This window comes from Chiloscyllium plagiosum, unplaced genomic scaffold (assembly GCF_037043375.1).
Source record: "Chiloscyllium plagiosum isolate Xiang-an unplaced genomic scaffold, Cpla_swu_hap1 HiC_scaffold_38, whole genome shotgun sequence".
Classification (NCBI taxonomy): domain Eukaryota; kingdom Metazoa; phylum Chordata; class Chondrichthyes; order Orectolobiformes; family Hemiscylliidae; genus Chiloscyllium; species Chiloscyllium plagiosum.
In genome coordinates this window covers 25,937,905-25,961,063 of record NW_028270176.1, presented here as the reverse complement: position 1 = coordinate 25,961,063, position 23,159 = coordinate 25,937,905, and the positions used below count along the sequence as shown (strand labels likewise).

At 50.0% G+C, this 23,159-nt stretch overlaps 1 protein-coding gene and 1 pseudogene across 2 annotated transcripts in view; both read left to right on the top strand.

The window, feature by feature from the left end:
- The window catches only part of LOC122544199 (uncharacterized), a 78,325-nt gene that overhangs the window by 29,127 nt on the left and 26,039 nt on the right, over positions 1 to 23,159 (top strand). The gene's annotated exons all lie outside the window — the stretch shown is intronic.
- LOC148139340 (myelin-oligodendrocyte glycoprotein-like) lies at positions 9,604 to 22,019 on the top strand (annotated as a pseudogene). Its single transcript, XR_015753715.1, has 6 exons — positions 9,604 to 9,751; positions 10,352 to 10,421; positions 15,824 to 16,168; positions 17,219 to 17,257; positions 19,287 to 19,395; positions 20,768 to 22,019. The product of XR_015753715.1 is annotated as a myelin-oligodendrocyte glycoprotein-like (transcript).

The following is a 23,159-nucleotide window of genomic DNA, read 5'->3' as shown; positions in this document are numbered from 1 at the left end:
GAAGATTTTGTAATCTGTGCTGAGGAGGGAGTTCTGTAAGGGACGCCAGTTCTTTAAGGAACGAAGGTCCCCCTTCTTTGGCAGCAGGACGATGACCGCCCTGCGCCAAGAAAGGGGCACCTCTCTGGCATTTAGACACTCCCCCAGGACATGTGTGTAGTCGCTCCCCAGGACGTCCCAGAATGCCCTGAAGAACTCCACAGTCAGCCTGTTCAGCCCCAGGGACTTGCCCCTCGAGAATTGGTCAAGGGCGCCGGTCAGCATCTACAAGGTGACGGGAGCGTCGAGCCTTCCGGCGCCCTTCAGGCTGAGCTGCTGCAGGGGGAGATTGGTCGGGGGCACCTAGGACTCAAACATGTCACTGGAGACAGACTCCGCGTCGTCCCCACTGTCCACCACCGATCCAGAATCTTCCTCCGGGAAATCGCCCTCCGTCACCGACCTCTCCCCCACCGAGAGGATGGGGGCTGGTCCGGCGCCGCCAACTATCCTCAAACTCCGGCAACCCCACCCCCAGGGTCACCGGTGGTACCTTCCTCGGTGCACCCCTTCCCGCAATGCCCCGGTTCGGGTCGTCGGGCGGCGGAGGCTAGGGGCCCCGCTCCTCTCCCAACACCGGGACGCCCGGCTCCTCGGGGAAAAGGACCGCCCCCAGGGTGTGGCTGGGGGGGCGGGGCTCTGGCTCAGGGACCCCTGGGCCAGGTGTTGTAGCACCAGGAGCAGGCGTTGATGTCCCAGGGATTTCTGTAACGGGGCAGGGGTTGGGTCAGTGGGTGCAGCAGGGCCAGGGTCAGGTACGGGTTTGGGGGTCAGGGTTCCCATTCCGGGGCGACGCTGGCACAGCCACGGGGGCATTGTTGAGCCAGAGCGGGGCAGGTCGTGGGCTAGTTGTATGGGAAGGTGATAGGGTGGTCTCTCCAAGGGCGGGACTGGCGTGTTGGAGCTTTAGCGCCTTCCGTCCGGCCAGACGCTCACCCCCCCTCCCTGCCAGAGGCGGAGGCATTGGAAACCTCTGGCTTAGCCCCTGCTGCCAGGGCTTGTGGTGTTGACTTTGGGGGAGGGGGGAGTGGGTGTGGCGGCGTGCCACCCTGAGCCGTTGGTGTGGGCTGCGCAGCCTTCTGGGTGGGGCAGTTGTTTCTGACGTGCCCCACCTCACAGCACAGATGGCACCGCATGCCATCCAGAAGACGCAGTAGGCCGCGCCCTCGTGGGGGAGGGTAAAGGAGCCCTCGGTGACCTCCTCCTGGGCCAGGCAACTGAACACCTGGCATCAGAAGGAGTAAATATACCGGAGAGCAGGGTCCTTGAGACCGAGCAGGAGCGGTTGGACACCCGACCGGATCTCCCCCAGGGTGTTGAGGTGGGGAAGAAGGAGCTCACTGGCAATGAAGGGCGGGATGTTGGAGATCACGACCTTCTGGGCCGTAACCTCCAAAGAGTCGACGGACACCTGTGTCCCGCCCACAGTGAGCCCCCTCTCCACGGCCAGGTGGACTGTCTGCTCGGTCTTGAGGAAAATGACGGCCTTCCCGTACGTCCTGGCCACAGCGACGATGGCCAGTGGGCCGACCACACTAGTCATGGCCTTACTGCAGGCCTCGATGGTCATGTTGGGGTGAGGGTAGACCTTGACCTCCAGGCGTTTAGTTAGGTACCTAAAGGGGGTCATGGTTGCAGCCGGGGTTGGAGCAGCCGAGCCAAAGGCAGCGGCTACCCTGGGGTAGGTGTGGCTGGGCCCTGTGGCCTTCAGGCTCGCCATGCTTTTGCTGTTTGCCTCTGGTGGAAACAGGCCCCAGGAACCAGGCGTGACAAGAGTCCAGTAGAGGTCCCAGGCCCCAGCAGCGGTGGAGGCAGGCCTCAGGCAAGTCCCAGGCAGCACCAGAGTGAGTCCTCGGTAGGCCCTTGGTCGCAGCGGTGGAGGCAGGCCTGTTGGGGAGGGTCCCCAAGGTAAGTCCCAGGCAGCCCCAAAGCGAGTCCCGGGCAGGAGGGGTGGAGGTGGGCCTCTAGCAGCAGCAGTGGAGGTCCTTGGAGGGGCCCAAGGCAAGTCCCAGGCGGCAGCAGCAGTGAGGCAGGCCCCAAGCAGTAGCAGCTGAGACAGGTCCAGATGGGGTCCCAGAGAGCAGCAGTGGGAGTGGGCCCCAGGCAGCAGCCCCACTCCCTTGACCTGGGTGAGGCCCAGGCTGCTGCTCCAAAAGCAGGCCCAGGACTCAGAACTCTCACCACCTCCTGCCTCCTCTTCTCCCTCCTCCTTCTTCCTCCCTCGAGCACACTGGACATGGGGCAGCTGGTCCAGGGACAGTCCCCTTCCCCTCAGATGCAGTCAAGGAGGAGAGTCCTTACAGACACATGCACACACACTGGTCTAGCTCCCTCAAGAGCCAGCTCTCAGAATGAACAGAACCTCTGACACTCCTGGTTTATTTTCTTTTGACCACCCCACTGCCACCTAACTGTAGTAGTGCTTACTTTTTCGCCAGCACCCATGTTGTGTGTGTGCAGGTGTGAAATCACCCGGTTATAATATTTTATCAATCAAATTACAAAACACAGTTTACAAAGAAAAACAGTTAACATTTACAGCTGTATACAACAGCAATTTTACAAGGGAGAGGAGCTACAAAGCCAGGCCCCAAACCCTACCGTTCAACCAGTTAACAGGGAGGAGGACAAACCTCAAATCCCAGTTCCACATATAAAAGGTAGCGACAATGACATTTGTACATAAAAAGCTACTCCAGTTACATAAACAGTACTTACAATACAGACCCAGCAAGCCCCCGCCCCTCCCACCTTCCGACCACTCTAAGGCAGCCCATCCCTACGTACCTTCCGGTTCTTGGTCCACCCCATGCCCCTTCCAGTTCTCTGTCCGCCCCGACACACCTTTTGACCACCTCAAGGACAGCCCACCCCGTTACCTGCCCAGGGTGACAGCGCAGAGGACGACTACCTGCCTTCTGGCTCTCGGTCTGCCCCTACATACCATTGGGCTCTCACTTACCCCAATGCACCATCTGGCCAGTGGGCTATCCTGGCACACCTTCCGGCCACATCTAAGACAGCCAGTCCCCTTCCCTGTAACAACAGCGTGCAGGGTAGTCCACAAGCCTTCTGGATCTCAGCGAACTCCTACGCGCTTTCTGGCTCTCGGCTGCTCTGACACACCTTTCGACCACCTCTAGGACAGCCCGTCTGGATCACTCCTTCTTGGGACAACAGCGCTTAGAACGGCCTTCCCACCATCTGACTCTTGGGGCGACTGGCATCAGGGTGGCCTACCCACCATCTGGCTCTCGGGACAGCCTACCAACCTTCAGATTCACAGGATGGCCTACCCACCCTCCAGCTCTCAGGGTGACAGCTTTCAGGATGACCCATGAGCCTCCCATCTCATAGTAAGGCCTTCCAGACTCAGGGACACGCAAGACAGTGCAAGTGACAGACCCAACAAACAACACAATACACAGTTAATTACCAAAAAACAGAGTCCTTTCTGGTACACAGTCCAAATCTATGGAGTCTTCAAAATATAGAGGTCCATTCCCAGGAATGGAGTCTACTCCAGTTTTTAAGGTGCATGGTCCAAAATGGAGTCCACTCCAAACTGCAGTGTCCACGCCTGAAGGCAGCAAATGCACACCCCACAGCACACAGGTGTTCAGTCTCCATGGAGGCCTGGCCCAACCTTGGAAAACTAGGCCTACTCACAGGAACAGTACATTGTACATGTGCAGTTAACTCACAGGGGTTTGGTCCACTCCTGAAGGAAAGGTCTTCACCCAAACTCCAGGATACAGCAAGTGCTCACCTCCCAGCACACACACACAGGTGTTCAATCTTCAGAGGCCTAGTCCCAGGGCGAGGCCTCCCCACAGGAACAGCTCCTCTGGTAAAATGTATGTCTTCCACAGCGGCTCAGTCCAAACACCAATAAAAAGTGAAGATACATACAAAAAAAAACAAAGGAAACTAGAGTCCAAGGGCTAAGTCCTACCACAAAATTAACATTATCCTTTTCACGAAAAGAGTAACACATAGGCTGTAACCAGCCAGTGAAACAACAATCCCTTAACGTGAACTGAGCTACACCTGAAACATATTATGTGCATCAGGAGTTTAAAAATCAGTTCTCACGAAAAGGAATGCCAGTTAACAAACTGGCTAAATAATTCAGCCAGTTCAGGAATCAGGAATCAAGGCCTTTTTATTTTCTAAAAGCTGTTTCTTGGCTCAAGGAGACTCTGTCCTTGATTTTTTTCAGATGGGTAATAAACCAGGTCGGGCTCCGATCAGTCTGGTTTGGTACAGAGATGAAAAGGATTTTGAGAGGCCTTTTGTTTATATGTAAACAGATGAGTCTTCGGGTCAAAGGGGTCATGTTTTAGAAGTGGCACGGTGGCACAGTGGTTAGCACTGCTGCCTCGCAGCGCCAGAGACCCGGGTTCAATTCCCGACTCAGGCGACTGACTGTGTGGAGTTTGCACGTTCTCCCCGTGTCTGCGTGGGTTTCCTCCGGGGGCTCCGGTTTCCTCCCACAGTCCAAAGATGTGCAAGTCAGGTGAATTGGCCATGCTAAATTGCCCGTAGTGTTAGGTAAAGGGGTAAATGTAGGGGTATGGGTGGGTTACGCTTCGGCGGGTCGGTGTGGACTTGTTGGGCCGAAGGGCCTGTTTCCACACTGTAAGTAATCTAATCTAATCTAAAAAAAAATCTAATCTAAAAAAAGTGACCTGTATAGGGAAGGGGAAGTGGTCAGCTCTCTCGTTCGCTGAGCAGTTTTAGTTCAGTCTTGAACTGGTTGGAAGTTCAACAGGAAACTGTGTTGAAACTCTCTCTCTTTTTCTGACCTTCAACTTCAACCTGTAAGCCTGGGATTTAAAGGGAGTTTGCTTATTGGGACTGTTGTGTATATTTGGAACAGCATGATTAAGTCGAGTTGGATAGGTTAAGTTCTGTAGGGGTTCTTTATTCTGTTCTTTCTGTTTCACTGTGTAATTTTGTGAATAAATTTTTGTCTGTTTTAAAATCTAGTAGGCAACCTCGCTAAGTTAATCCAGATAATTTTCACTGTACACTTAATGAAACAAATTAGAAAGTTACGGTCTGAGCTGCCTGCTTATGAATGTTTGAGTGGTCTGGCTTAGTCCGTAACATGGGTAATAAATGCAGGCACAGCCAGCAATGCTTTATTCCACAAATGAATAATAAAAGATCCTCCCTTCATTTCTCTCCAGGAACAGCCAGCACATGGAAGACTCCAGCTCATTTGCATACACTTCCTTTCAGTATTGAAGGCACTTTGAACTTGGACTGTATCGGATCATTCTTCTTGAATATTTTAATCAGACACCCATTTACATGAGTCAAAACTATATAGAACATTCCATTCATTTTTTGTTGGCTTTTCTTATTGTTGGAACACATTGTGGTTGAGCTGGTTTGTTTGATTTGTGGGAATGCCAGTAGGTTTAGATCTTATTATTGTTGAAACTTTATTGCTGGAACAGCACAGCAGGTCAGGCAGCATCCAGGGAATAGGAGATTCGACGTTTCGGGCACAGGCCCTTCTTCAGGAATGAGCAGAGAGTGTTCAGCAGGAGAAGATAAAAGGTAAGGAGGAGGGACTTGGAGGAGGGGTGTTGGAAATGTGATAGGTGGAAAGAGGTCAAGGTGAGGGTGATAGGTCGGAGTAGGATGGAGGCGGAGAGGTCAAGAAGAAGACTGCAGGTCAGGAAGGCGGTGCCGGGCTGGAGGGATTCGGCTGAGACAAGGTGGGGGGAGGGGGGATGAAGAAACTGGTGAAGTCCAAGTTCATCCCCTGTGGTTGGAGGGTTCCCAGTCGGAAGATAAGACGCTCCTCCTCCGACTGTCGCATTGTTGTGGTTTGGCGGTGGATGAGTCCAATGACCTGCATATCCTCGGTGGAGTGGGAGGGGGAGTTGAAATGCTGTGCTACAGGGTGGTTGGGTTGGTTCGTCCGGGTGGCCCAGAGGTGCTCTCTGAATCGCTCTGCAAGTAGGCGGCCTGTCTCCCCAATATAGAGGAGGCCACACCGGCTGCAGCGGATGCAGTAGATGATGTGGGTGGAGGTGCAGGTGAATCTGTGGCGGATATGGAAGTTTCCTTTGGGGCCTTGGAGAGAAGTGAGGGGGGAGGTGTGGGCGCAAGTGTTGCACCTCCTGCGGTTGCAAGGGAAGGTGCCGGGAGTGGAGGTTGAGTCGGTGGGGGGTGTGGATCTGACAAGGGAGTCGCGGAGGGAGTGGTCTCTACGGAAAGCTGATAGGGGAGGGGAGGGAAATATATCCTTGGTGCTGGGGTCTGTTTGGAGGTGGTGGAAGTGACGGCGGATGATGCGCTGTACATGGAGATTGGTGGGGTGGTAGGTGAGGACCAGTGGGGTTCTGTCCTGGTGGCGGTTGGAGGGGCGGGGCTCAAGGGCGGAGGAGCGGGAAGTGGAGGAGATGCGGTGGAGGGCACCGTCGACCACGTCGGGGGGGAAATTGCGGTCCTTGAAGAAGGAGGCCATCTGTGTTGTACGTATTTTGAACTGGTCCTCCTGGGAGCAGATGCGGCGGAGACGAAGGAATTGGGAGAATGGGATGGCGTTTTTACAGGGGGCAGGATGGGAGGAGGTGTGGTCCAGGTAGCTGTGGGAGTCGGTTGGTTTGTAGTAGATGTCCGTGTTGATTCGGTCGCCTGAGATAGAAACAGAAAGGTCTAGGAAGGGGAGGGAGGAGTCCGAGACTGTCCAGGTGAATTTGAGGTCGGGGTGGAAGGTGTTAGTGTAGTGGATGAACTGTTCAACCTCCTTGTGGGAGCACGAGGTAGCGCCGATACAGTCATCAATGTAGCGAAGGAAAAGATGGGGGGTGGGGCCAGTGTAGTTGCGGAAGATGGATTGTTCCACATACCCTACGAAGAGGCAGGCATAGCTGGGGCCCATGCGGGTGCCCATGGCTACTCCTTTTGTTTGGAGAAAGTGGGAGGATTGGAAAGAAAAGTTGTTCAGGGTGAGGACCAGTTCGGTCAGTCGAAGGAGGGTGTCGGTGGAAGGGTACTGGGTGGTACGGCGGGAAAGGAAGAAGCGGAGTGCTTTGAGTCCTTTGTGATGGGGGATGGAGGTGTACAGGGACTGGATGTTCATGGTGAAGATGAGGCGTTGGGGACCGTTTCAGGGTGAGGACCAGTTCGGTCAGTCGAAGGAGGGTGTCGGTGGAAGGGTATTGGGTGGTACGGCGGGAAATTCAGGAAATTCAGATCTTATTATCACATGTTCTGCCCTATCCATCTATAGGGTGTTGTATTTCTGCCCTATCTATGTACTACCACTACTACTACTTTCTATTCTTACTCACCCCTTACCCCACTGCACAGTTTTCTTGACAATTCTCCATGTCTCCTTCAGCAGCAATCTACCCCTTGCCTTTGGACCTTGGATCGGAGAGACTCTCTGGCAGGTTCCCGAACCTCTGAATCTCCAAGGACCATCCCAAGCCAACAGAATATAGTCCGAATTCACAGCAAAAATGCTAACCTTTTTTTGTTGGGTAGCCTTATTCTGTCAGTCTCGGGAGTGCCCCCAGTGGACCAAGAAGTGCCCTGTTACTGCCGCCCTCTGTCCAGGTAGGTCGCTGCACGACCCTGCTCGCAGTGCCAAATTTGTTGTGGAAAAAATATAGAGAACCACCAGGAGACGCAGAGAGTTCTTCAAGAAGTAGGTTTTTATTTGCAAACAAAAAACCATGACTATGGGAAAGCAGACTCTCGAATGCCCCCGAACCTCAGGATCCGTGGATTTTTTTAATCATGTTTCTGTTAGTTTATCAGCATGTCCAACTATATTAATCAAAGTACCTCACTCTAGCTACACAATAAACCATGGATGTTAGTTCCCATTATCTCTTTAGTTGGACATTCTACTTAATGATTGGGAGATGCCGGTGTTGGACTGGGGTGTACAAAGTTAAAAATCACACAACACCAGGTTATAGTCCAACAGGTTTAATTGGAAACACACGAGCTTTCGGAGCATCGCTCCTTCATCAGGCGGTAGTGGAGGGCTCAATCCTAACACACAGAATTTATAGCAAATATTTACAGCGTCATGTAACTGAAATTATACATTGAAAAATTAATTGTCTGCTAAGCCTTTCATCTGTTAGAATACAGTGATAGTTTCACTTCTTTCATGTGTAATTCACAAAACCTTTTTATTTAAAAAAGTTGCATTCTCGGGTTAGCTGTTAACAATGGGGATAGCTAGACAATATGTTGAAGGTGTCAGCCCCCTGTGTTCTCTGTCTATGCCATGATGTTTAGATTGATTCTAATCTAAAAAGTGAGATAACAGAGTTTTACATACATTCAAGCAGTTTTTGAGCTCAGAGTTCTACATGAATGTATGCAGTTTTTGAGCAAAGTACAAATTCACCCCACAAAATATTTGTGTGGATGTGGGTCTTTGTCTGTGTGTCTGGCAGGGTTGGGGGTTGTGAGTGTGAGAAAGTGTATGTGTGTGTAGTGAGTGCAGAGTGTCTTAAGTCTGTGAGGGGGTGCATGTGTGTGTGTCCGTAAGGGTGTGTGTGCATCTGTGTGTCTGTGTGTGTAGGAGTATCCATGTGTGTGTATAGTCCAATGGTGGTCACCTGTAATGTGACATGAACCCAAGGTCCCGGGTGAGGCCCTCCCTATGGGTACTGAACTTAGCTATCCATAGGGAGGGCCTCAACCAGGACCTTGGGTTCATGTCACATTACAGGTGACCACCATTGCAGTACACACACAGGCACTCCTATACACACATACACCCTTACAGACACACACTCCCGGGGTCAACCATTCCAGCAGCTGTAGTATGGACACTTGGTGTTGCCTACTAGGGATCCACCCACAGCTTGATGCAGCTACACACAAAGATGGCCTTCAGGGTGGGGGTGGCATTGGGTGTGTATTTTCCAAACCTGTTGGACTATAACCTGGTGTTGCGTGATTTTTAACTTTGCACATTCCGAAAAAGCATTATTTCGTTTATTTAGATTAGATTACTTACAGTGTGGAAACAGGCCCTTCGGCCCAACAAGTCCACACCGACCCGCCGAAGCGTAACCCACCCAGACCCATACCCCTTTACCTAACACTATGGGACAATTTAGCTCTGGCCAATTCACCCTAACCTGCACATCTTTGGAGTGTGAGGGGAAACCGGAGCACCCGGAGGAAACCCACGGGGATAACGTGCAAACTCCACACAGAGAGTTGCCTGAGGCGGGGATTGAACCCTGGTCCCTGGCGCTGGGAGGCAGCAGTGCTAACCACTGTGTGGGAACTCTCTCACGGCCACATTACTTTCGGTTTTTCTGTAACGCTGTCGTATTACACTTTTAACCAACGACGGGACTTTCCAGACTGATCCACATTGCACAGACGTGGGGGTGGGAGTGCACTTGTCCCAGACTTTTCCTCCTCCCCCTCTCCCCTGCTGTGGATCCACAGTTTTCCGGGAATTCCTCGTTGAACTTCTATTCTAGTCCCATCCCCTCAGGGGGGAAAAGCAGCTTTTGCCCGGCTTTTCCCGACAGAGACTGCACCCGGATCCTTCACTCCCTCCTCGCCCTGTGAGGATGGACGGGTCCCTTGTATAGACCCCAGTCAGGTCATGCTCCCTGATCAGTGATGCAGGACGTTGGGATGTTGGTTTTTGGCAAAAGGCAACGCGAGTAACACCGAGTTTATGGGGATAAAGGAGCTGCAGGTACTTACTGTCAGTGTCTCCCACCCGGGGACACCGAGGGAGGGAGGGGGATCTGGGGGGAAACTCTCTCTCTCCCTCATCACCCCCCAGCGCTCACCTCTTTATTAAAAGGAAACGCTGACAATCTCAGACACAGACAGAAAGGGCTGGGACTTCTCAGAAGTTTATAAAGTGATGTGTGAGTGAACTGAGGGAGGGGGAGATGGAGCTGAACCAGACAAACAGGCTCCTGCTCCGGGGTTTCTCACAATCGGAAAGGTGCGAGTTTCTGAGGGACAACAGGTTATTTTGGAGTGAACTGAGGGAGTGGGGAGTGGACAGAAAGTTCAAAAGATTGAAATATGAGAGTAGGGCCGAGGCTGCGGCGTTTGCGAAGGCGCTAAGAATGTTCGTTAGAGAGAAGGAAACTCGCAAAATGGCACCAAAATGTTGATTGCAATCTTTAGTAACTGTGTGGATTGTCCCCGCCCTCCCCCTCACTCCGAGTCCCCAAGTCCCAGCCCCTCTCATGGGCTGTATCTGTCAGTCATCACCCGGGGACAGGGCAGGATCAGGAAGGGAATCTGTTGGAAAGGGACTGACTGTGTTTTCTTGTTGCAGGGACACAGCTCCCAGAAACTACTCCCCCCGCTGCTGCTGCTGCTGCTAAATGTTGTTGCTGCTGTTTCAGGTCAGTGCTGTGAGTGCTGGGACATTTCAGCAGGGATCAAAGGCTGGGGGTGGGGGGAATCAGGAATCCCTCTTGCTTTAAGGTGCTGTGTGGGCTGCAAGTGGACCCACTGAGGGAGTGGGACACAGTAGGCTCACATTACACACTGTGATCATGAGAGAGAGCTGAAAGGAAGGCACTTAATCAATTTTTGTCCATTTGGTTAAGATCAAGTCTAGTATCTATTTTCATCAGAATGGGGTTAAAAATCACACAACACCAGGTTATAGTCCAACAGATTTAATTGGGCGGCACGGTGGCACAGTGGTTAGCACTGCTGCCTCACAGCGCCTGAGACCCGGGTTCAATTCCCGACTCAGGCGACTGACTGTGTGGATTTTGCACATTCTCCCCGTGTCTGCGTGGGTTTCCTCCGGGTGCTCCGGTTTCCTCCCACAGTCCAAAGATGTGCAGGGTCAGGTGAATTGGCCATACTAAATTGCCCGTAGTGCTAGGTAAGGGGTAAATGTAGGGGTATCGATGGGTTTCGCTTCGGCGGGTCGGTGTGGACTTGTTGGGCCGAAGGGCCTGTTTCCACACTGTAATGTAATCTAATCTAATCTTTCAGAGCAACGCTCCTTCATCAGGTGATAGTGGAGGGCTCGATCGTAACACAGAATTTATAGCAAGAATTTACAGTATGTAACTGAAATTATACATTGAAAAATTGATTGTTGAGCCATTCATCTGTTAGAAATGCAGTGATACACTTCTTTCATGTGTAAATCACAAAACCTTTTGTTTAAAGTTGCATTCTCGGATTGGCTGTTAACAAATGGGGATAGCTAGACAATATGTTGAAGGTGTTAGCCCCCTGTGTTCTCTGTCTGTGACCTGATGTTTAGATTGATTCTAATCTAAAAAGTGGGATAACGGAGTTTTACACAAATTCATGCAGTTTTTGAGCTCAGAGTTCTACATGAATGCATGGAGTTTTTGAGCAAAGTACAATGTAACCCTGAAAGTACAAATTCACCCCACAAAATATATGTGTGCATGTGGGTCTTGGTCTGTCTGTGTGTGTGTGTGTCTGGGGTGGGGGTTGTGAGTGTGAGAAAGTGTGTGTGTGTAGTGAGTTCAGAGTGTCTTAAGTCTGTGAGGGGGTACATGTGTGAGTGTGGGAGTGTGTGTGTCTGTAAGGGTGTGTGGATGTCTGTGTGCGGGTCTGTGTACCTGTGTCTGTGTGTATGTGAGAGTGTCTGGGTGTGTGTGTGTGTTGTGTGTATAGTGCAATGGTGGTCACCTGTAATGTGACATGAACCCAAGGTCCCGGTTGAGGCCCTCCCTATGGGTACCGAACTTAGCTATCACCCTCTGCTCGGCCACTTTTCTCTGCTGCCTGTCCCAAAGTCCACCTTGGAGGATGGTCACCCGAAGGTCCGAGGCTGAATGTCCTGGACCACTGAAATGTTCCCCAACTGGGAGGGAACACTCCTGTCTGTTGATTGTTGTGCGATGCCCATTCATCCGTTGCCGTAGCGAATCTGCAATTGGATCAGACTGCTCTACACTAACATTGTCAGTGCAGTCTCAATCAACGGGTGGGAATCAGATAGCTTCCCAGTCAGATCTGGAGTCAGGCAGGGCTGCCCTCTCTCTCCCGCCTTGTTTGTGTGTTGCATAGAGCCATTTGCCGAGTCCATGAGGAAGAATGCGAGCCTGAAAGGGGTGACTATTCCTGACAGCAGGGGCCTACAAGTTAAGGCCTCCCTGTACATGGATAATGTCGTCGTTTTCTGCTCGGATCCACTGTCCATGCACAGACTCATGTGCATATGTGACCAGTTCGAAAGGGCCTCGGGGGCCGAGGTAAACCGAGGCAAGAGCGAGACCATGCTCTTCGGGAACTGGGCCGACCAATCCTCGATCCCCTTCACCGTCAGGACCGACCACTTGAAGGTGCTGGGTATTTGGTTCGGAGGGGCTGGGACAGCGCCAAGTCTTGTGAGGAGCGTATCAGCAAAGTGAGGCAGAAACTGAGCAGATGGAAGCTACGGTCGCTCTCCATCGTGGTAAATAACCTGGTCATCAGGTGTGAGGCACTGTTATACATGGCACAGGTCTGGCCTATTCGCAGAACCTGTGCCATCGCAGTCACCCGGGCCATCTTGCATTTTATATGAAGATCAAAGATGGCCAGAGCCAGGTGGGACTCGCTGTACAAAGATCTGGGCAAGGGGGGAAAAAATACACCCAATGCCACCCTCACCCTGATGGCCACCTTTGTGTGTGGCTGCATCAAGCTGTGCGTGGATCCCCGGTACGCAAACACCAAGTGTCACTACGTACTGAGGTTCTACCTGTCCCCGGTGTTGCGAAGGGTGGGCCTGGCCTCGCTGCCGTGGAACGCTCCGAGTAGTTGGACCGTTCCGTATCACCTGTCCTTCGTGGAGAAGTTTATGAAGAAAAACACCTTTGACCACAAGTCCATCAGGAAGTGGTCAGCACGTAGTGTCCTTGAGACCCTTCGGGAAAAGGAGAGGGCGGATCCTATCGAGCAGTTCCCTGAGCAGACTATCAAAGTAATTGGGCTGAATGCCTCATCGCCAGAACTTTCCAACAAGCACCAAGACATGGCTTGGCTGGTGGTGAGAAGGGCTCTGCCTGTGAGATCCTTTATGCACGCCCGGACTCTCAGCCGCACCGCACGCTGCCCTCGAAGCGGCTGTGGGGGGGGGGGAACAAGACTGCAACACACCTCCTTCTGGAATGTGGCTACACAGAAGACGTCTGGAGAGGAATGCAGTGGTGTTTGTCGAGGTTCGTCCCGGGCAGCTCCATGACGCGGGACTCCGTGCTGTATGGTCTGTTCTCCTGGAGGCACACCAACTGTACCTGGAGGATCATCAACTCGGTGAAGATCGCTCTCTGGGCGGTCTGAAACCTGTTGATCTTCCAGCTGAAAGAGTTGACCCCGACTGAGTGTTGCTGACTGGCACATTCCAAGGCCCAGGACTACGTGTTGAGGGACGCGCTGAAGTTCGGGGCAGCTGCCGCCAAGGCGCGGTGGGGAAAGACCACCCTGTAATATCTGCCTGCCTGAGCACAGGGGGCCCACACAGTAATTGGGATCCGCTAAAGACTCAGCTAAAATATATGGGTGGGTAACGTACAGATCTGTATGTACGAATGATTAATTCCGACCTCTGTATGTAGAGAAATGGGATGTATTTGTATGTATGGCATCACCAATTGTACAAATCATCAAAATATTTATGAATAAAGTTTATTTTTGAAATTTAAAACAAATTCCCCAGTGGTGGATGTTTCAATGAGACCTTTAGGAGTGTGAAGCAATGTGAGCATCTTCTGAAGGTATTTGAGGAGAATGAAGGTGAGGCTCTGTTCTCCATCCTGTCAGTGGTGCCATTGTGTGTTCTCTCTGCACAGAGGAGCTGGGTTGTTCCAATCCATGTGTACAACCCCCATGTCCCAGCAGCAGATGTTGTCACCTTCCTGGGAAGGTACATGTAGCTTGAAGGAGACAGCACTGATGTTGTGGATGCCTTCGGAACCTGGACCAGTAAGCAGCCAGTGAACATGATCCTGAGGGTGGATGCCAGCGGGAACATCCTCCACCCCCCCCCCTCCAGCTTCGCGATTGGAGGGAGCAGAGGTGACCTGACATATACAGGGCAGGTTAGAGAGTGCTGAACCCTTGGGAGGGCGGGACACATGGCAGCAGACTGTAAGGTGACCGTCACATGTACAAGGCCGGCCCAAGGTAGGATGGGGGATGGGGGTGCCACACCACCATCCAGGAAGGGAACTGAGACAAAAGGATCCCAGAAAGGACAGGCTGGTCTGAAACAGACAGCAGCCAGCATGGAGGCACAGCAACTGACCCTACCTCCAGCTGGACAGACGGAGACAATGGAGGAGGAGGAAACCAAGGAGGTGGGGGAGTGGATACCAGTGAAACACAACAGGAATAGGAAATCCCACCACACCCCAAAGCCTCACAGTAAAGGGGAAAGAGACAGCTACATGAGGATGACCCCAGCAGATCCTCATGGCGAAGATGGGGTAGTGGTGGAAGGATGGTCATCATCAGAAAAAGAGGCAGAGCACCACAGGGGAAAGGAGAAGAGTTTCCCCAACCCAGAAACAATGGACATCCCCTCCCCCCCCAACAAGGAGATTGGTAAAGCCCATCCCCACTTGGTGAGAACCAGGGGGTACCCACTGGCCCACAGCTCCAGGTAACTGGGAGCCGCGATCCTCCGACAGTCCCTCTGTCAGACTCAGAACTGGACTCTGCTGACCTTGTTCTCACCCGAGCAGGGAAATGGCCGCAGTGAGGAAGGGGACAGCTACCTTAGCCCTGCAGGGGCTCCAACAGTTCACCCACAAGGGGATGCAGACAGTCCCCCCAGTGACAGGACCGTTGTTGAATGGCCATTGCTAACCTTATAAACTTTAAAGTGGGTGTTAAAATTGCCAGCATTAAGGTGCATTGTGTTAAATCTTCCGTGTGATGTGTCTCCACGTTGGCTTTCCTACAGCTTGGGGCAGCTACTGCCAAGGTGCAGAGGGCAAAGACCACAGTGTAAGGTCATTCTGCTGAAGAATAACAGGGTTCAGGCAGTAACTGGGCCCCTCTGACCCCCCCAGCTAAATGCCAAGAGGTTGACTGTAAATATAGAGCACGGTGAAAATCAACGACTTAATTTGTTCTCTGTGTGTAAAGAGAGTTACAGATCTGAGCGGGTTCACTAACTGTACATGTACCACAGATTTCTCTCTCTGAAGAATGTAAATTTTGGAATAAAAGGAAGGCACTCGATGTGAACAGAGGCAGCTGGACACTGAACTACACTCAGTGATGGTGGGAGGGGAGAGTGGGCTTTGAGCACTGGGATCAGGAATCTGGGAATGTCCTGGGATCAAATGGAGGTGGGAATTGTCTCAGATTGTGGGAGTGGGATTAAGCTTTGGATCTTTGGATTCTGTGTGTTTGGGGGGGGGCGGGGAGAGGGTAAGGTCCCCACAGCCTGTCCCAAACTCTCTGCATATCCTGGTGTGCACTCCCCCACCCCTCCCATTTCTGTCTTTATCCTTTCAGGTTTTTTGGCTGCTCAGCTCCACCTCCCACAGTACACCTTCCCTCCCCAGTCTCCCAGTGTGTATCCAAATGGGAACCATGTGATTCAAAGTGCTGTCCAGATGCTCAGTGCTGACAAACATCCAGCACAAGCTGCTTTTAGTTGAAGACACTCAATGTCTGAGTTTTAACCTTCCCCCAGAAATGAAAGCAGAGCTTCTTGTAAATCCAGTATCGCAGTGTAACCATGTGAAGCTTGGGATGTAATGTACCAGCAGGGAGGTTCTATCTGTGGATAAATACACTCAATCTTTTCCAGGTGACTCGCCTGTCCCAGTTTCTGGGTTCCTTGGGGAGCAGGTTGTGCTGCCCTGTACCTACAAAGGGAATGGCTCAGTCTCTGATTTATGGGTAATCTGGAGGACACAGAAGGAGGAAATTTTACACGAGTTTGTCGATGGGAACGATGATTTGGCCCAACAAGACCCACGGTTCAGAAACCGAGCGAACCTGTTCAAAGATCAACTGGAACAAGGCAACTGGTCAGTTCTGATCTCTGACCTCAGGGAGACAGACCAGGATGTGTATCAGTGTTGGATTCAAAACACAATGGCTATGCATTTTTCTTGGGAACAGTGTAATTCTGTTGATCTCTCTGTAAAAGGTGAGAGCGATCTCCTTCAGATGTTTGGTATTTAATCTCTGATTTTCTGTCTGTGGTTGTGCAGGGGTTATATGCCATTCTGAGACAATCTAAGTAGTGTATTTGAATTGTAATCTGGAAATAGAAATTCAGCCCTAATAAAAGAGACCATGAAGCTAAATAAAAATCAAAAGAACTGCAGATGCTGTAAATCAGAAACAAAAAGAGAAATTACTGGAAAAGCTCAGTAGGTCTGGCAGCATCAGTGGAGAGAAATCAGAGTTAATGTTTTGGGTTGAGTGACCCATCCTCAGAACTGCTGATCATGAAGATGTTGGACTGTTGTAAAACACCAACTGGTTCCCTCATGTCCCTTTAGGGAAGGAAACCTGCCGTCCTTACCCGGTCTGGTCTCTATGTGACTCCAGTCCCACCCCAACGTGGGGGACATTTTTCTGATTTGGCAAATTACCTCAGAGGGAAATGAGTTTGTCTCACCATTACAAAGAGGAACAAAAATAAAACTCAACAGACCACTGGCTTTGAACCAGGGACTGAATTGCAGAGACACACTCAATCAAGTCAACTTTGCAAAGATCCATCACTAACATCTGTATGTTGGGCTGTGTAACAGAGCCTTACTGAGAGAATCCCCTTCCACCAGAGACTGCACTCTCACCATCACAGGCTGTGTCCTTCTGCCTCCAGAGGTTAGGGGGAAGGAGGTGGGACCCACAGCCCCTCCCAAGCAGCCTTTCCAAGACCCAGTGCACTGACCTTGAAAGTGTATCCCAGTCGGCCCAGGATCCTGTGAGGATTCTCTCCACAGGGGGATGAAAGCTGCTGGGAATGATCCTGCTCAGGGTCACTCTGGAAAACTTCCATTCTACCTTTCACAGTTAATGCAATCCTGTTGGAATTTTCACTCCCAATCCTGTTCCTGATCCCCCCGATCAGTCTGACCTGAGCCTCATTCCTCCCTGGGTGTGTTTCCCTAAAGCCCAACAGAGTATTTGAACATTTCTGTAGTTTGTTTCACCCACCGTACTAAACACATGATGTTTCCTTTAGAGCGAGCTCCTACACCTGGACCGAACACACCTGTACCAGGTAAATCTGTTTCTAAACTACTGCATGTGTTTTCAGCTCTTACATTGGATCATGCTGGATAGACAGGGAGGAACATTGGAAGGTTTGAAATGCTGTGTGATATTTTACCAAAGAATGACTCCGTGAGAGTCCCATAGAGTTATAAAGCTATACAGCATGGAAAGAGACCCTTCAGTCCAACATCCATGCTGACCAGATACCCTAAATTATTCTCGTCCCATTTACCAGCACTTGGCTCATATCCCTCAAAATCCTTCCTATTCATATACCCATCTAGATGCCTTTTAAATGCTGTAATTGTACCAGCCTCCTGCACTTCTTCTGGCAGCTCATTCCATACACACCCCACCGTTCACATGAAAAATGTTTCCCCTTAGGTCCCATTTAAATCTTTCCCCTCTCACATTAAAACTATGCTTTCTAGTTTTGGACTCCCCTACCCTGGGAAAAAGACTTTGGCAGTTCACCTCATCCATGCCCCTATTTTATAAACGTCTATAGGGTCACCCCTCAGCCTCCAACGCTCCAGGGAAAATAACTCTAGTCAAACCAGCCGCTCTCTGTAGCTCAAACCCTCCAATGCTGCCAATGTCCTTGTAAATCTTTTCTGAACCCTTTCAAGTTTCACAACATCCTTCCTATAGGAGGGAGGCTTGAATTGCATACAATGTTTGAAAAGTGGTCTAACCAATATCCTATACAGTCCCAACATGACCTCCCAACTCCTATACTCAATGCTCTGACTAATAAAGGCAGGTGTACCACACGCTGCCTTCACTATCCTGTCGACAGAGGAGTTCGCTTCCAAGGAACTGAGTGGGTGTGGGTCACTGTTACATGGAGCTGGTCCTTAAACTCCCTGGGACTGTTATTTCAGTTTGAGACTCCCCTTCCCGTCCCTCAGATACAGAACTCTGAGGATTCCTGCTTCCCACGGGCATCAGTGTTTCTGGAATTCTGTGTGGAGAGTCTCGGTACAATGTGAACGGAACCTTTCTGTTGGGAAACTGATGGGATTGGGATTGATGCTGGTTGAAGTCAGTGTCGAGTAATATTGATCCAGGTGTATCCTGGCCTTCCACCCAGTCCCTGGGAGAAAGGGAAGGTTCTCATGTTGGGATTTCCCTGGTTCTATATGTATGTCTGTTCTAGTTCTAATTTCTATTCTGTACCTAACCTCTGATTTTGTGCGAATGTTAGTGTGGGGGTATGTTACTAAATGAGTAATTAATAAATCAGATAGTGAGAGTTCAAGTCCCACTGTGGTACTTCCAGAATTTAAATTCACATTATTCACTATATGTGACTCCAGTCCCACATTAACCTGGGGAAGGTTTAACTGCCCTTTTTAATTGTCTGAGCAAATCAATCAGTTTGTGCCAAACCCCGAGACAGGAAAATCCACAATAAAACTGAATGGGTCACTGGCTGTGAGTCAGGCATCGAATCAGGACACAGCAATGACACAGCCAGCCCAGCTGACCCTGTAAAGTCCCCGTCACTAACATGTGGGGACTGGGGTCCAACTTGGGACACTGTGGGACATAGTCACACTGACAGAAATAACACAACATCCAAGACTCTCTGATCACCATCCCAGGGTATGTCCTGTCCCAGTGGAAGGACAGGCCCACCAGAGGTGAGGGCACAGAGAGATACAGTCTGGAGGAAGTGACCCTGGATGAAGGCAGTGTGAAACACTTTGATTTCCTTGTAAAATTAACAATAATTTCAGTTGCTGTTCAGTTTAATTGAAGGGAAACTGCTGCTGGTCAGTGCCCAGTTCTCGCTATTGGAAAGCATGTATCTATCACATTGTGGGGCAGGGTGTGTGTGTGTGTAAGGAGCTGTGGGGTGATCTGGTGTGTGTGTGATTATTGGGATCTAACTTCCCACATCCCTCCAGGACTAGAATTACCCAGGGATCTGTTTGTACTGGGGCTGGTTCTGAAACACGAGGTGCTGAAGGTCTCTGCTGTTAGTTTAGTTTGTGTGTCCCAGTCTGTTAATGGCTTCACTCTGTCTCTAGGTCCTGGAGTCACAACTAGAACAAGAGTTGGATTGGGATTTGCTGCTGGGATTGGTGCTGTTTTTGTTGTTGGAATTGTAGGTTACATTGTCCTAAAGTGACAAAGATGGTGAGTTGTGGAATGTTCCACTATTTCCATGGTAACCCTTTGATCTTTGTATAACATTGTGTGAAATGTTGCTGAGCTCTGTCCCTGCCCATTCCCTGAGCTGTGAGGATGCTTCAATCCAGCCTGTCATTGAGCAGCAGCATCCAGTCACTTCCAGCTTGTCATCCTCTCGCTGCTGAATAGTCCCGTGGATTGGAAAGGAGCAAATATTATCCCACTGGAGAACCAGAGGATGGGGCATATATTGGGAATTTCAGGAGGTATTTGGGAAGGTGCCACACAATAGGTTGTTGTACAAGATGAGGGCCCAGGGGATTGGGGGGTAATATAGCATGGATTGTGGATTGGTTAATGGACAGGAACAGAGCAGGAACAAATGGGTCATTGTCAGTTGTCAGGATGTAACTGGTGCTGCAAGGATCAGTGCTGGGACCTCAGTGACTCACAATCTATATCAGTGACTGAGATGGGGGGATAGAGTGGGATTGTCCCAGTTTGCTGCTGATACAAAACTCAGTGGGAAAGTAAGCTGTGAGGGGGCTACAGAGGCTGCAAACAGGGATAAACTGGTTCACGTTTATACTCCGTGTGGGTGTGGATGTTCCATCGTTAAATCTGTTTCAGACTGAGATGGACAGATTTGAACATTCCCATCCTTTTTCCAATCCCTCCATGGCCTCAGCCCTCCCGATCTGTAACCACCTTCAGCTGTACAGCCCTCAGATCTCTGTGCTCCTGTCTCCCTGATATTTCCATTGCTGCCCCATTGGTGGCTGTGCCTTCAGCTGCCTGACTCGGAAGCTCTGCAATTCCTCACCTAAACCTCTTTGACCAAGTTTCTCTCCCTTCTTCTCCCTCTGTTATTCCAATGCCTCTTTCTCTCTTGTCTTTTCCTATTCTACACAATGTACAAGGTGCTATTGAAATGCAAGTTGTTGCTCACTCTCCTGCACTTTTTGAACCACACAGCCCATCCCTTATCCTGGGTATTGGAGGGTTCAGTCACTGAGAATACCATCTCCTTTGTTTCTCTCAATATCCACATCTCTGTGCTCCCCGCCTTTCCCCATGTACAGCCCTCACTGTGGGAGGAGGAACTACTGCAGGGTTCTCTCACTCTCTCCTCTGGCCCTCCCTCTGTCAGCCAGCACAGCTCCTGTGGAGTGCCCAGCTCTTGCCCATTGTCTCCCCTATGAGCCTCCTCTTCTCTACCATCTGTGCTCCGTCACCGTGCAGCTCCTGTCACCCATTTTCCAGCTGCCATTGGAAAAGGATGATGACGGTTATTTAATTGTCCTGAACAGCCCCTTTACACTCGCGTCCAGAGTGTTGGATTCTTCTAACCTGTTCTCTGCTTGTTTCTCTCTTCTAGGAATTGTGTTCGAAGCCAACACTCCAGTGATCGAAATGAAGCATCGAATAGTGTCTCTTTGAGAGAGGTGACCTGTTCAGGTGAAGCACAGAGCCTTGTACCAACAGCACCTGAGCATCAGGATGGAGCAGCTGGAGAACAAAACCTTCTGGGGAACGGGGCTGTCCAGCACTGACTGAGTTTCCATTGCACTGAGCCTGGTTCAGGGATGGAGGAGTCAGCCCAGTGTTGAGGGGAATCGAGTGATTCCTGGCGGAAAGTCTGAGCTCAGGATTGGGATCAACAATCACTTCCCACTTTTCACAAACTCTCTTCGCAGTACCATCTCAGGAGGGAAACTCTCAGTGGGGGGGCGGGGGGGGTGTTATCAATTTACAAGAACAACTCTCCAAATACTTCATCCTCTGTTTTGTATCTCAGCATTCCTGTTACAAACTGTGTCCAAACCCAGTCTCAGGTTTCATCTTGATGATTGTCACCCCATTGATCCTTCCCTGAGAGAGGTTTTTCCAAGATAATTTCCAAAATTATTTATTCTATTGATGAATGAGTGGAAACATCAGGTAGTTTCTGATAAATGTGTTTCCAGTGTGGGTGATACTGTCAGGGCCCCATTTATTGTCCATGTGGCCTTGACCCACTCCAGTCCTTGTAGTGATGGTGCTCCCACAGCGGGGAACATGGGAAGAGGCTTCAGAAACTCCCCCTGCAGCAGCACCTACTGGGCAAAGCCAGGAACTACATTATTGCCTACAGTATTGTAATGAAGGTGTTAATAGTGTATTGATATTAGATTAGATTAGATTACATTACAGTGTAGAAACAGGCCCTTCGGCCCAACAAATCCACACCGACCCGCCGAAGCGAAACCCACCCATACCCCTACATTTACCCCTTACCTAACACTACGGGCAATTTTGCATGGCCAATTCACCTGACCCTGCACATCTTTGGATGGTGGGAGGAAACCGGAGCACCCGGAGGAAACCCACGCAGACACGGGGAGAACGTGCAAACTCCACACAGTCAGTCGCCTGAGGTGGGAATTGAACCCGGGTCTCAGGCGCTGTGAGGCAGCAGTGCTAACCACTGTTACAGAAATATCCTGTAAGTTTATTTATGACTTCTGTGTATGAAGTAAGATTGGAAATATTTTATTTGTGGACATTTTGTATTTTTAGCCTGGATATTGCTTTTCTACCTGTACCTTTTGCTCCAAGCTGTGATTAAAGAGAAGCTGGTGTTGATACTAGTGTGCCTGCAGTCTGATGTTTATTACCATCATTATTACGAGCAACTGTTTTTGATGCAGGATTCAGATACTGGATGGTTTACAGATTGAAACTGCATCTGGACAAAACTGTACTGATGTGTCTTCTGTCTAGTTAACTGTTAATTTTCTTCTAAATTTTTACAATTCTATTTTCAGCATTGTGTATACCAATACAAAAATATAACTCATCAATAATTAATTCATACAGTTGTATTGTAAATGTTTTATAAATAAATCTGTCAGGTACAGTTAGATTTTCTATCAGCACTGTTTGTTCCAGGGTGCAATTAAAGGGAAGCTGGTGTGTATGTACAGGATTCTGTGAATATTTTAGAGTTGGATTTATCTGTATTTGTATCCTGGATATTTATCCTGACATTGGACAGATATGTCTGTAAATTGCAATATGACTTTTGGAAATGTAGTATTTGCTCCAACAGTGGTTAGTCATAGTTTTCAATGGAAGGATACAACTTACTTTTCTGTCTATTGTTAGTTTTCTACCTGTAGTTTTTGCTCCAAGCTGTGGTTAAAGAGAAGCTGCTGCTGATATTAGTGGGTCTACCGTCTGATATAGAATGACTCTGCTGGTCACTGCATGAACAGAGGGGCTGGTATCTGCAGGCATTAAGTCCCTGATACAACTTGGAGTGAATGGAATTGGCTGAAGACTGGGATCAGTGATTGTGGGAATCTCAGGAAGAGGCTGGGGATGATCATCCAGTTGGTGTTCCTGGTGATTGGGAGTATAGGTGTTTGGGTGAGGGGGCATGGGGAGTTTGAAAGCTTCTGTTACCCCAAATACAACATTTAAGGAATATTTATCTTTTTCTGTATAAACTTAATGACATTACACCCCCAAACCACACATTCCCTGTGGTGGAGGCTGGTACAATTGCAACATTTCAGAGGCATTTGGATGGGTATATGAATAGGAAGGGTTTGGAGGGATATGGGCCAGGTGATGCCAGGTGGCATAGTCTTCCTGTTCACTCCTGCTTAGTAAACACTATGAGACCACATGGGATTGTGGGTAAGATACTGACAGAAATTGAAAATAGACAGACTGTCCATCTTTAGGTGGGAACCTACATTTTAAGAATGTATAGCATTGGGAGA